Raw genomic sequence first — 15,024 nt, 5'->3', positions numbered from 1 at the left:
CACTCCAGTCATGTCCGACTTTGTGAGACCCCATAAATGGCAGCCCACCAGGCTCCCCCGTCCCTGAGATTCTCCAAGCAAGAACACTGGAGTGGGTTGCCATTTCCTTCTACAGTGCATGAAAGTAAAAAGTGAAAGTGAAGTCGCTCAGTCATGTCCAACTCGTAGCGACCCCATGGACTGCAGCCCACCAGGCTCCTCCGTACATGGGATTTTCCAGGCAAGAGTACTGAAGTGGGTTGCCAGTGCCTTCTCTGAAATAACAGAGGGGATGTGGCCAAAGAGGTAGGAGCCACTCCATCAGAACGTGATGCCATCCAAATCAAGGGATGAGAGCACTCCAAGGGGACCAGTGTTTCCAAATGCAGCCGTCACTTCTTCTTTTATTTATTTGTTTACTCAGGTGTGCTGGGTCTTAGCTGTGGTATGGGAACTCTTAGTTGCAGCATGTAGGATCAGTTCCCCAACCAGGGATCGAACCTGGGCTCCCTGCATTTGGGGTGCAGAGTCTTAACCACTGGACCACCAAGGAAGTCCTCCAGTAGTCACTTCTTAAATAATGAGCAAGGTCTTTATAATCTAGTCCTTGCCTAGATTTTCTACCTCATCCCCTCACACTGTAAATTTCAGCCCTTCTGCATATCTTAGGGTTCTCTCAGTCTTCTGTGACGTTCTACCTTCCCATTCATTTGCTCATTCATTTCCTCTCCTGTAAGGTCCACACATTCCTGTGTGGTTCCACAGAACCCACCAGAAATTGTCATCATCAATCAAATGCCATCTTGAGCTTTTCCTCCAGTAAAGCTTGCCTAACCTGTTAACCACTCCTTCCTCTAGCCCTCCACTTTTCTATCAACTTGGCTCTTACACATCACCTGCAAGACTATATTTCTATTTCCATGCCTCTCTTCCCCATAAGATTGCCTTGTCTAGGGGCACAGGCTGTTTATTTATCTTTACAATGTCAAGAGCAGACATATGATGTGGCATTGTCAGCAGTTTATATGTTTTATTGAATGAGAAAGAGTGAACAAAAGACTTTGCACATCAACATCACTCAGAGAACAAATCAATGGCAGTGTAAAACTCAAAATAGAGTTGAGAATTTTCCTTTGCTGGGTTTTGATTAACTGAGGTTTCCCTGGGTTAATGCCTGGATTGATACTATACAGAAAACATTGAGGTTTGCCCTAGCCTACATGAGCTCCTGATTGTAGTTGCAAATGAACTAATCTGGGTGGGAGGGATCACCTTTGTACGGTTATATAGAAACATCCGTTTGTGTTGAGACTGCCAAACTGGCTTTCCTTTAGCCCCACTGCACCAAGGGTGTCTCATAAATGTTAAATAATCATAATGACCACACTCAAGGGGATATTAGTGGTCATAAAAGCTGGCTTTTATGGATGCTTGTCTGCATCTCTTGGTGGCTGGCTACAACTTACACAGGCCTGATGGCCAGAGGGCACCATACAGGCTGCATCTGGGAGACCTCTACGCTTGGGTGGCTTGGATTCAATCACAGGTTGGGACGCCCAACCATTGATTGATTGAGGAAGGCCACCCACACTGAGCCTTCTGGAATCCATTGGTGAGTCACGGGCCAAAGGATTATGTCTTCAATATGGGCCATCAGGCCTGATACCAAAGCATTTCCTGCTTACAGCTTAGGGGAGCTGTCATTAATGAGGGTGATGACCTGTGGGTCCAAGAAATAGCCAGATGAGAGGAAAACCATAGTCTCATTTACACCTCATGGGACATGGCTTCCTAAGCTTTTCTGTTTGATTCTATATTCTCCAGCAAAACTCATTTTATACTCATCCTATCATTTATCTTTGTATTCATTCATTTCATGGACATTAATTGAGCATGTGGGCTAGACATTAGAAATACAGAGATGAATAAGACACAATTCCTACCCTTTTGGGTTCATTGTAGAAAAGGAAGAAACCATTCCCAGGTAATGTGCTATGTGTCAATGGCCATTGCATGCATGAGTGCCCAGTCACTCAGTTATGTCCAACTCTTTGCGACCCTGTGGACTGTAGCCTACCAGGATCCTCTGTCCATGGAATTTTCCAAACAAGAACACTGGAGTGGGTTGCCTTTTCCTTCTCCAGGGGATCTTCCTGACCCAGGGATCAAACCCGTGTCTCCTGCATCTCCAGCATTGGCAGGCAGATTCTTTGCCAGTGAACCACCTGGGAAGTCCCATATATGGCCATAGGGGTATGTGAAAAGGGAAGAAAGGGGACCACAGAAGTCTTATTTGTACTGAGTTTTAAAGGATGAATAGGATTCCAACTGGCAAGGAAAAGGGAAGAAGAGAGGTGCTGGGTATCCAGGGGGGTGAGGAGGCATTTTAAACAACTAGATACGCAGAATGCGAGGAGTGCAAAGTAGGGGGTCAAGAGCAGGATCTCTGCCTCCATAATTTCAGGGGTACCACTCACATCAGAGTCTACAAAGTCATGCAGTGCATAAGCTGGTGGTTATATGCCCCTCATGGCCCTCTTTGGGAGACTTGGGTTCAATTCCTGACTCTGCTATTCACCAGCTGTATGACCTTGGGTGATGCTCTTGCTGTTCCTCATTCCCTTTAAGTGTGGAATAAAGAAACTGAACTAGATGGTATCCAAATAATCTCTTCTCCCCAGAGTCCTCTATGAGTCCAGCCGAGGTGAAATGACAAAGGAGTTAAAGCTTGTTATTTTGGGACTGAATTAGGTATTGCCCTTGGAAATAAAACCCTAATCCTCCCCCAAATTCTTGATTTATGTACACTTTTAAACATGATGTTGGTTAAACAGTGATATATAGAATGTGAGCACTAAAACAGAATTTAAAGATCATTTAACCCAAGTGGTTCAATTTTGAGAAGGTGAGACTGAGACCTAGAGACAGTAAATGATCCACCCAAAGGCACACAGTAAGTTAGGTCAAGATCAGAACCCTATCAAATGCTTTGTCCTAAGCCAAGCAGTTACCAAGTTTGACACTGACACCACAACATTGTAACCTCCTTGGCCCTCATCCTATCAAGAAGCATAACGCTGCTAATGAAGGCTGCCTGTAGATCCACTCACATGCCTCCTGGACACCCTATTCCCACTCTGTTAGCTTCCAAACAGCAGAGCATCCAGCTGACCAAATCTGCAAATCTCGGACCATAGCACACCTCCACCTGATATTTCTTTGAAATATAAAAACTCCAAACCCTTTTTCTCATAATTAAATTATATATATATATATATATATATATATATATATATATATATATATATATATATACATATACACAAGTCACTTTCAATGCGGCCAAAATATTCCAAGCACCAGATATCCAAGCGAAAAACTCAAGTGTGATTCTTGCTCCTCCTCCTCTCTCCCATTCCCTCCTCCCAGTTCCAAAACATGTCCTTGTCTCCAACTCCACTGACCTACTTTAGAGCTATACCCTTTCTTACCAGAGCTATTACAGTAGTCACCTGACTAGTGTCCCTCCCACCCATCCATCTCCCTCCTTCTGCCACCATGATGGTTTTGGCTCTGCCCTGTTCAAGGGCAAACCGGGGCACTCCCACATCTATTAGCAAAACCCAGTCTTGAGCCTGGCATCTCACATGTTTTCGATTTTCCCCCACCCACCTGCCATTGTCGATCTCTGCCTCTGTACTCCTAAGTATGCATAATTACCATTTATGGTTCTGCAGGTATGTCGGGGCTTCCCAGGTGGCTCAGTAGTAAAGACTCCACCTGCCAATGCAGGAGACACAGGAGAGGCCAGTTTGATTCCTGGTTGGGAAGATCCCCAGGAGGAGGAAATGGCAAGCCACCCCAGTATTCTTGCTGGGAAATCCCATGGACAGAGGCGCCTGGTGCACTACAGTTCACGGGATCTCAAAGAGTCAGACACGACTTAGTGACTGAACACACACGCACACATGCATGCCTTGGGGACAGGTAAGCTGTGCCTTCTCAGGCCTCCACACCTTTTACTCAGCTGTTTTCTTTGCCTGGAATGCTTTCCCATCCTCAAATCCATCTCCCTTGTACATCCATCCTATACAAGTCTGCTCGGGGATACCACAGCAAAATTCCACAGACTGGGCAGTGTAAACAATGAAAATGTATTTCCTCAGAGTTCTGGAGGCTAGAATCCGTGACCAAGATGTCAGCAAGCTCAGCTTCTGCTGAGAGCTCCCTTTCTGGCTTACAGACCGCTGCCTTCTCTCTGAGTGTTCACATGGGCTTTGCCCTGTGTGTGCACCCTGAGAGATAGCTCTCTGCTGTCTCTTCTTCTCCTCATAAAAAGCCCCACCCTTATGAACTCCTTTAACTTTAATTGCCCCCCTAAAAGCCCTATCTCTAAATACAATCATCACATTGAGGGTTACAGTCTCAACATATGAATTTGAAGGGCACAATTTAGTCCATAACACCTCCATTATAGCGCTCATCTGTATGTATTACAATGTTTTCTTTTCATGTCTTTCTCCTCCATTGGCTTCTGAGTTCTTGAAGAAAACTAGAAGTCTGTGAATCCTCATGTCAGTGAAGACTGGTCCAGGTTTTGTGAAGCCCAAGGCTTATAAAATGTGAAGGGCTCTCACTAAGGAAGGGATTAAAACTTAGGTCCTAAGAGACTTGAGGAAGCGCCTATGCAAGTGAAGAGCTCTGGAGCTTCAGTTTCATAGTTTCACAGTTTACTGCCCCTGAGCTCATAATAAAAAGTTTCATTGGGTCCTACAAAGGCCACTGGGCTGGGGTGCATTCAAACTTCTCATCTGATTTTGGACAGATAATTTCATTATCCACACCTCAGTGTTTAGCATGTGTAAAATGAACTTATAATACTTGCCATGAGGTTGTTTTGAAGATGTAATTAAATAACCTGAAAATACAGTAAATATTTGTTTACTTGCTATTGTCTGCTTCCAACTACAATGTAAGCTCCATTAGGGAAAGAGACTCTGCCTTGGTCGTGGCTGAATCTTTTCCATGATGGAGCCTGGAAATGGTTGGATGCTTCATAAATATTTGTTGAGTGAAAGAATGTAGTGCCTTGTAGGACCTGAAAGAATGGTGCTTGGTATCCATTGTTAAGTTCTCCCAGTTGTAACTATGGCTACTATTAATGAATCTTTAGTTACATGAGTAAGGAGGAGACAGAAGATACTAACGATCAGAAGACATAGAAATCACTGTAAACTAGACTCTGGAGAGCATTATCATTCAAATCTCTTATTCTCCTAAATGTTTTGAAACTTAGAATAAGAAAATATCTGTAAGGAAGAAAGAAAGTTGAGAGAGGGAAGGAGAGAAGGAGGAGAGGAGAAAAGAAAAGAAAAGAAAAAGAGATAGACAAAACATAACAAAAGAACATTGAAAACTGTCCAGGCAATGGAGAGAGGCAAAAAGGAAAGCCCCAGAAATTTGACATCGTTTCTTCCAGGACCAAGATAGCTAATTTATTATTCATTGTTCATCAGCTCCCCTTGTGCTCTCCAGCGAGGAGGGAGTGTGGCTGGGTGCAGAATGCTCTCTCATCAGCCTTCAATAAGGGCAGACAACCTCAAGTCATGTCAGGCCCCAGTCTCTTCCATCTTGGAGCTGAAAAGTTAGTCTTCCAATTTAGCTCTGAACTCCTCACCCCAATCAATTAAGAGAAATCTCATCAAAAACCCCAAATAAGTTTAGTTGGCCTGACCTAGCTAAAGAGGCATGGTTCCTCCTGGAAGAATCTATCATGTTTAAATGGCTCACACTGATGGTTGAGGAATTCAGGGAGAGAGGCTGCAGCCCACACACAAGAGCTGAGAGAGACCCCCACACTTACAGAGGGCCCCCTCCATGACAGATGGGGAAACTGAGGTTCCAAGACAGCCAGGGACTTTGTCAAGGTCACAGAACTTTTTATTACTATTGTTAAAAGGAATCCCTGAGACAGATCTGGCTTCCTACACAGTCCATTTAATTCTCACACTTGACTGTGTCAGTAACTCTGACTCGTGGTTCAAGGTTCAAGGCTCTTATGAGCCTGACCTCAGCTTCACAGACCTTGTTTCCGCTTCTCATTTTGCTTCCTATGTGCTATGGGAACTTGGACAAGTGACAGCACCTTTCTGGGCCTCAATCTTATCCTTTGTAATCTGTCTCACATATGTGCTGTTAAGATTAAGCAAGACAGCATGTTTTTAAAAGCTGGTACTTTTTGTGCTTAATAAATGCTGATTTCCCACCTTCTCCCTTCCTCCTTCTGGCTTCCCTGGTGGCTCAGACAGTAAAGAATCTGCCTGCAATGCAGGAGACTCAAGTTCAATCCCTAGATCAGGAAGATCCCCTGGAGAAGGGAGAGGCTACCCATACCAGTATTCTTGCCTGGAGAATTCCATGGTCAGAAGAGCCTGGTAGGCTATATAGTCCATGGGGTCGCAGAGTAGGACACTAACTGAGCAACTAACATTTTCACTTTCCAACCTCCCCCCTTCCCCCCCACCCCGCCTTCCTTCTTTCCCTTTCCCTTCACTCCTCTTTTCTTCCTTTGTTCTTCACATAACAAAGGATGGATGCGAAGAAGTAGAACACAGGGTCCTTACTCAGAGGAAGTTCATCTCCAATCAGGCTTCTGTTTTCACTTCTGTAACACATAAAGGTGGGAATACACAGATGTCAGTCCCTATCCTCAAGGAGCTTATAAAGAACCAGAGCTACATACAAGGGAGAGAAAACCCCACAGAAAGCATGACATTTTCAAGCATTCAAAAAAACACATAGAAGAAGGGAAGAGATTACCAAGTTAGGGTACAGTGATAAGGTATCAGAGGGGGAAACCCAAGAGGTACTGAAGTTCTCTTTGTCTGATTCAGATAGGAAAAAAAAAAAAAAAAAAAAAACTGGTAAAGGGAACTAGAAGTTCACCCATCAGGGCAACTATTTCTGGGCACCAGAGAATCTAAGCCCTTTGGGTCCTCTGACTAATGAACCTGGTGGGAAAAAATATGTTAAAATTACATGAAACTGAAACAAGAGGAAGAAAGTGAAAGGAGAAGGGTAAAGAAGAAGGAAGAAAGGTAATAAACGACCACTGGTTTTCACTTATAAGTCCTAAGTCCCAGACCAGATTCCTTTATATATTCATTCTGTGAGTGAAAAAAAGAAAAGAGGAAAGGGGACAGGGCAGTGAGAAAGGGTGGAAGGAAGAAGGAATGGTGGGAAGAAAACTTGGAGATGGATACTCTCTTCTTTTTAAACAAGAGGAAACTAAAGTCAAGAGAAAATGCCTTGCCCACAGCAACACAGTCATAAAAAGCAAACTACTATTGAAAGCCACCTATGTGTGACTGCAAAGCTCGGGGTCCCTCAGGACATCCCAGTCCCCTGATCAGAGTTCACATTATCCCCCAAAGTATAGCATCAGTGGTAAGGTATGGTCTGAAGAGCTAGGATGTCACGGGAAGAGGAATAAAAATCACAGAGAAAAGGGCCCTTTCAGGCACTCAGGGAATCCCAGCATTTCTGTGATTATCTCTACAACATGAATTTCTCCTTGGGCTACTGACAAAGTTAACCCTGGGCAGGTCACCTAATCTCTCTGCTGCCTTATCTGTAAAATGGGTTCATAACATCATCATCATTTGATGAAAGAGACTGGATTAGCTGAAATCTTGAGCACCTGTCCAGGTTGAAGTTTTTAGACGCTACTCACATCACAGAATTTCACATCTAAAAAAAGTGTAAAAATTCATGCCCAAGAAATGGCTAGGCTCTTGGTAGGGATTTCCACTTGGCCCATCTGTTCGTTCTCTTCTTTTGCATAATAACAGAATTTTTATCTAGTCACAAGACTACCCAGGTAAAGTGATTTCTTGGCCTTACTTAAAGGTAAGGGTGACCATATGATCAAATTATAGGTAGTGGAATATGAAAAAAAATGATATATGCAACTTCTTCCCTGAAAAAGAAATGGTAAGCTCTCCCCAATTCCTGTTTTCCTCTTCCTGTTGGATGAAATGCACACTTGATGGCAGGAACTGCCATCCTGGATCATAGGATGGAAGGCACATGATGAGGACCATAAGGCAGTGATGGGAAGAACTTGGGTTCTTCTATCATTCTATATGGAATCTAGACAGGTGGTACTGATGAATTAATTTGCAGGGCAGCAGTGAAGAAACATAGAGAACAGACCTATGGACGTGGAAGTCTGGGAGGGGAAGAGGAAAGGGTGAGATGTATGTGTCTGGAGAGAGCAACAAGGAAACTTACATTATCATATGCAAAATATCGAGAGCCAATGGGAATTTGCTGTATGGCTCAGGGAACTCAAACAGGGGCTCTGTGATGATCTAGAAGGGTGGGATGAGGTGGGAGATGAGAGGGAGGTTTGGGACGGAGGAGATATGGGGGTACCTATGGCTGATTCTTGTTGCTGTATGACAGATGGAAAACCACAAAATTCTGTAAAGCAATTATCCTTCAATTAAAAAATAAATAAAGTGGGAAAAAAAGGAAGCCATCATTCTATCCCTTGATAATCTACCTGAACTTCATATGTGAGAGAGAAATAAATTCCTATCTTGTTTATGCTGCTGGCCTCTAGCAAATACATCCCTTTTATGGAAAAAAAATCACAGATTGTCCAATTTGGGAAACATGTTGCATAGAAAGTGAAATGGGAAACATTTTAGACACCTTCATGGTATTGTCACAGTCATAGATACAAAGTCAAATGGGGCCAATGAAACTTCATGTCTATGCATGGAAATAGAGGGTCCCCTAGATAATTCAAATTATCTTTATATCAAAGAGAAAGAGGGTTGGATAACCATTTCCATGTATACACAAAATTGTAGAAGTTATCACAAAACTTTTTAATTGCCCCCAGCCCCTACCCTGAGCCTAGAGGCCAGATGACCCAGTTAGAATGAAAATTATATAATCCATTTATTTTTAAACCAAATTCCACTATGACTGCAGGGCAATAGTGGGAGAAGTCTGTCCAGGGGGGATGAGACAGGATGAGGTGAGGTCAGCAGACCTCCAGGAACCTGCCTCAACTGCACCTTCATTTCTCTTATCTGCTTTATATACCGAGGTTCCCCAGAAAAGTTCAAATAATTCTGTGGTCAAGCCTGAGTAAGTCCAACTTCCTGATTAATAAAGGAAAAAACTAGCACCCAGAAAGGGGAATTGACTTGCCTACAGTCACACAGTGAGGGAGAGGACAAGTTCCCAGGCCTAGGAATCAGCCTCTTTCCCTGAACCAGACCTCTTTATTGATCAGGACAGACACAACTGCTAGCCCGGGGACAACCCTCTCTTAACACAGAGACAGAGTTTCCCTTTGTGATTTTTAAGTGACTCTCTCGTCCACATGGGTGCTTCAGCCAGAAGGGAAAGAACCTTTGACCACAGCAGGTGCTCACAGCCTGAGAACGAGCCAGTGAATTCCCATACTGGCCCCAGGACGTCACATGCTGTCCAGCCTGCTCAGCTGACCCACAGAGGGATGGCTCTCTCCTGGTCAGAATGGGTCTTGACAGCAGAGCAAAGGAAGGCATCACATTTCCTGTAACATCATGACCACAACCAAAGATGTCTTCTTCCCAGAAGGGAGGATCAGGTGGGTGCCAGAAACAGGTCCCCAAATCCCTGAGCACAAGTATTGGTCACTCAGATTAATATTAAAAGTGATTGGGGGGAATTCTCTGGTGATCCAGGGATGCAGATTCAATCCCTGGTGGGAGCTAAGATCTCACATGCATCTTGGCAAAAAAAAAAAACCACATGAATTAGAAGAAATATTGTAACAAATTCAATAAAGACTTTTAAAATGGGGTAGGGGGGAGAAGTGATTGGAAATTCCCTGGTAGTCCAGTGGTTAGGATTTGATGCTTTCACTGCCATGGCCTGGTTCAATTCCTGATCAGAAAATCAGAGAACTAAGGTCCTACACGGTGTACAGCACACACCAAAAAAAAAATAAAAGAAAACATTAAAAGTGATTATTCATTGGAATGATCCGGAAGTTCCCACTTCCCAAAGGCCTTTTACATACATCATCTCAGTTGGAGGTTCTTTCAGTGCTAGAGGGGAAGTGGGTCAGAAATCAATATGACTTCCTGATACGGTCAGAGACACTGGAGGCCCATCAGGGTCTCACTAGAATGTGAATTTCCCCAGGGGAGGGGATTAGGTTGATTTTTGTCCACTATTTCCCTAGTGTTTAAATACTACACTTGAACTGATGCCCACTGTTTGCTTCATAAGCGAAGAAACAGCCTCTGCCAATCTTCCTAACTTCATCTCTCTTCAACCCCCCTAATAAGACACAACCCACTCAGCCTTTCAGACAGTGAACCACAGGCAGGTCCCTAAGCTGAGGCAGCTCTCTCTCCAGCCAGCAGGGTTTGTGCATGCTCTTTCCTCAGCCTGAAATGGCCTCTGCCAACTTTTCCTCTCCAGGACCTTTCTATCTCAGTCGACATTGAGGGCTGCCATGTTCAGATAAGCAAGTTGTTCATCAGGCATGAGTGATCTGGAAACTTAACACAATATATAAAGTGACTACATTCCAAGATAAAATAAAAATTAAATTAAAAAAAATAAAAAGTGATCAGCCCAGGAGGCAACTGGGGACACAAAGATCTGCCTGGGCTCTGCTTGTCAAGCTGTACAGACAGGTTAGGGGCTGCATTTATCTAGAAAAAGGGGGCAACTTTTTAAATTATCACACAGCTTCCATAAGGGCTAGGGTCCTATTGATATCAGGTCCTCCAGGGCTCCTTGGGCCATAGCCCAGAGCAGCATAGAATCCACTCACAATCTCTGGCCTTGCTCATTTCCCCACAGAAGCCATGAGAGCTTCCACTGCAGCAGCTGTCTTGTTAGAAGTTGCCAGGCCCACAGGAGCACTTCTAGAAATGTGAATGAATAATGATGGGCTTAGAGAGGAGAATTGCCTTTTCCAGGGTGACACGGTCAGCCATTGGCAGAACTGACTCAAGCCCCCCAAACCTCCTGGGGTCTGGTCTAGAGCTTCCTTCCACAGTAGAAACCCTCCTTCCATACACCCCTTCTAAAAGCCAAGCCCTCAGAGATACCTTATTTAGCAGTGAAGACAAGCCAGATGAGCCCAATTAATTTTGAACCCTTGCATGCAGCTTGTTCACTCAGTCAGTGAAGGTTACTCATGAACAGAAATATTGGAGAAGACTCATTTTTCCATCCCCAATTCATAATTCTGTCTACTTGTCACTCTTCACCCAGATTTAAGAGGTGCTAGTGAACTTCAAGTAGGCCTTATGCCTCCAGCACCACTGTCCTGACCAGGCTTTGTCCCCTGATGCTTATCCTGCAAACATAAACCAAAGGGGCTTGACCAAGTGGCTTCTGCAAAGGGTAGTGGAGCTAAAAGCATCTCACACTTTGGTACTTTGGGTATAATGTGATCCAGACCCCCTGATAACAAAGCTGTGCAAGAAAAAGTGAGGAGGAATGCAGAAAATCACCACGTTGGCAGCTGGGAGAACTGGGTCACTCTCATGTTAGCATAATATTAATAACTCCTCATTGGAAAGTGAGATTTGACTAAAGCCACTTTGCATAAAGAGGACAACATTCCCAAGGCAGAGCTGCCTGGAAGATTTGAAAGGTGAGCAAGAGACAAGGGGCTTTAACTGCTTCTCTATGCAAGATGGGGGCTGTGCTAGGAGTAGAGAACCCAGGAATGGTCTCACACTTTGGTCTTTGGGTATAATGTGATCCAGACCACTGCCTACTCCACCGCTTTATTGCTCTGTGACCTTGGGCAAGTCACTGTTTCTGAGCCTTGGCTTCCTCATCTAAATAAGGAAGATAAAAATATATACGTTGAAAGGGGTTTTTTGGGTCACACCCTTCTTTCTTTATCTGCTTATAGCTACTAGAGCCTGGGCTCCCAGCTTAGACTTGTAGTGTGACCCTGAGCAAGTTACTTCTCTGTCTTTTTCTTTCTTGTAAAATACTGTCTACCTCACAGAGTTTGTCCCAAGGCTAAAAGAAAGGAATGCATATAACAAACTCATTTAGTAACTGCCAAACAAGTGTGAATAACTCTTACATTTTGTCTGACTACTAAGTTACTAATAAAAACAGACCATAGATTAGCTCAGTGGTAAAGAATCTACCTGCCAATGCAGGACATGTGGGTTTGACCTCTGGGTTGAGAAGATTCCCCTGGAGGAGATGGCAACCCACTCCAGTATTCTTGCCTGGGAAATGCCATGAATAGAGGAGCCTGGCGGGCTACAGCCTGTAGTGTCACAAAGAGTTGGACACAACTGAGCAACTAAACAACAATGACCCAGAGTTTCAGCTCCAGTTTGGGCACTCCTGTTTCCTGATCTTAAATAATTAAATACCCTCTCTGGTCCTCCATTTATTCCCTCAGTAAAATGAAGGGATGGGGCCTCCCTGCGGGCTTTCCCTCATTACATTCTGTGGGTACTCAAATCTCTGCCCCTTTGAACTCTTTAGGGTCTGAAATGTCCATTGTCTGCACGTGGAACTCCATGCCCATCATGTAGGGCCAGGTTAAATGGACTTCCTCTGAGCATACTTCCATGACAGGCACAGAAAAAAAAGCAAACAATCAAAGTAAGTCACAGTATTTTCTCTGCTTTTATTTTTTCCTCATGTTTATATAGTGACTTTATTACTATCTCCATTAATTCTGTGCCACAACCTATCATACCCCACTGTACACGATGGCACTGAGATACAGCAATAAGTATCTTGCCTTTCATAACACATTTAGTTATGGTAAAGGCAGGTCTAGTCCCAAACCCTCTTAACCCCTACTATCACTGTTTCTACTGGGTCATACTGACAACATCCTGGATTACTCTCTAGTGTGAAAGGATGGGGAAAGCCGTATTGTCCAGTGTGATCTGAAGAGAAGATGAAAATCATCTTCTTTTTCCTGCTTTTAACAGTCACCTGGATTCAGCACTTCCGACTTATTCTTTCTCTTTTTCTCTCCCACCCAGCAAACCCAGTAGCCCTGAAGAACATGGGTCCAGCAGAATAATAAATAGTACTTGGGCTTTAAAGGCAGATCTGGGCCAAACCAAATTCTGTCCCGCCCGCCTATCTAGATGACATTGATAAGTCACTTCAACTCTCTAAGACCCAACTGCCTTATCTGAAAAATGGGAGACTAATGTCGACATCACAGGCTGTCAGAATTCGTGCAGGGACCACCAAGAGCTGGGACTTGAGAACTAGAGAGAGTCACTGGAACGAGCTGGAAGTTGCCTTTCTCTTTGGAAACATCCCGAGGATATGGCACAAAGGAAGCAGGAAATAAAGTGTTGGTGGATGGCACTCTGTGTATAGAGCTGCTTGGAAGTCCAAATCGTCCAACCGCCAGGCCTCCCGATAGATAAACTGCCGCCACAAAGAGTTAATGTTCAACTGCCCTTCTGACCCTGTGTCCTTCAAAAGGAATACTGGCAGGAAGCCCTGGGCTGCCCCCACTGGGCCCGTGCCTGCCCACCCGAAGAGGCTGGCGGAGAAGGGGGCAGGCCAAACAAAAACCTTTAACTGTGATGTCATCGCAAACTCTCCCAGATAAATGTCCAGCTACCAAAGCATCTGCACTGCATGCCAAAACGTCCAGTTGGGCAGAAAACAAGGAATCGGGTCCCAGGCGGCCCGTGCAGCCCCGTCCCGGGCGCCTGTCTCTCTGACCCGGGACCTCGGGATAGCGAGGGACCAGCGGCCCAGGAAGCAACCGGGCTGGCTCCCCTCTAGGCCGCCCTCTCTGCCCCGGACAAGCCCCGCCCCGGTTCGCAGGGCAACCAATCAGCGCTTGCTTCTTTCCCAGACCCTGAAGGGACCGCCCCGATGCGCTGCGGCGGGAAGAAAGCCCCGGATCAAAACAAACTGAAAAGTGAGTTCCGAGATAATGCCCAAGGCTGGCCAATCGGGCAGCAGAAGTAACGCTGCCAGAAACCGCAACTGACTTCCTTCAAGGTGTTAGAAGATATTCCACCTGTGAAAACGGCGGCAGAAGTATTGAGGAAGGAAGAGGAGAATCGGAGAGTCATTGCACTTAGGAAAAAGAAAATAAGACGGCTGACATTTTAAAAAGAGTCCTAACTCCAAACGCAGCAGTTGACCGCCCCCCCCAACAGGGAATTAATAATTCACGGACTGTATCACCGTCCCTTCCCTCCCGCAACTTCAAGTCCAGACTCCCATCATTTTAATGACTCGGCCTCAGCTTCCTTGCCCTCTCACGCCTCAGTGTGAGCACCTGCCAAACCGGTTAAATGCAGTTTTCCCGTCCGTCCTCACGTGCGACCACCCGGCGCACATCCCCTGGCTGACTCCTCTCACCAAATTCCAGAAACCAGGCCGAAGTCCTCATACCCTTCCCGAGTGGATTCCATCCCACTTCTCTAAATGACCGTTCGACGTCTCTCTCGTGTCATCCCCAGCACCTCTCCCCCACCTTTCCTCGCAGCTGCTAATCTTGCTTCGGTTTTATTGAGGAAATAGACTGGATCCCAGCACAGCTTCCTCCAGCCACCACCCGCTCCCCGCCAGCCCGTGTGGATATCCGCGCTCGCCCTGCGCGCTTCCTCTCTGCCCCCGCGACGGCGCTGCCGCGGCGCTCTGCCTTGCCCTTTGGAGGGCCTCACCTCTTTCGGTACTCCGTGCCCACGTCTTTCACTGCCCGAAACCACCTTTCGGCACCCTCACTTTTCCCTTCCTGTCGAAATCATTTTCCTCCGCGCACAGACATTGTGCATTTTCTCTCATCTTTAGAAACAAGAGGAAACACAAATCAAGCGTCTCTTTAGGTTCTGTATTTTCCTCTGGCTACCTACCCGTTTCTGCGTATCCTTTACAGTACCACTTACCAAGGACAGTCTGTGCCAGCGGTTTTCAAACTGCTTTGGTTTACATACCCACAAAAGAATTTTGAAAACTATGTACTCTAACACACATTTCAAACTGACATCTAAAATT

The 15,024-nt window shown here is 45.2% G+C and overlaps 1 non-coding gene across 1 annotated transcript; it reads right to left on the bottom strand.

Annotated features, from left to right (window-relative positions):
- Positions 1–459: 459 nt before the first annotated feature.
- TRNAW-CCA (transfer RNA tryptophan (anticodon CCA)) lies at positions 460–532 on the bottom strand. Its single transcript has one exon. It is a non-coding gene; the product is annotated as a tRNA-Trp (tRNA).
- Between the last annotated feature and the right edge of the window lie 14,492 nt (positions 533–15,024).

The sequence above is a fragment of the Muntiacus reevesi genome, chromosome 1 (assembly GCF_963930625.1).
Source record: "Muntiacus reevesi chromosome 1, mMunRee1.1, whole genome shotgun sequence".
Taxonomy (NCBI): Eukaryota; Metazoa; Chordata; class Mammalia; order Artiodactyla; family Cervidae; genus Muntiacus; species Muntiacus reevesi.
This window is presented reverse-complemented; position numbering and strand designations above follow the sequence as displayed.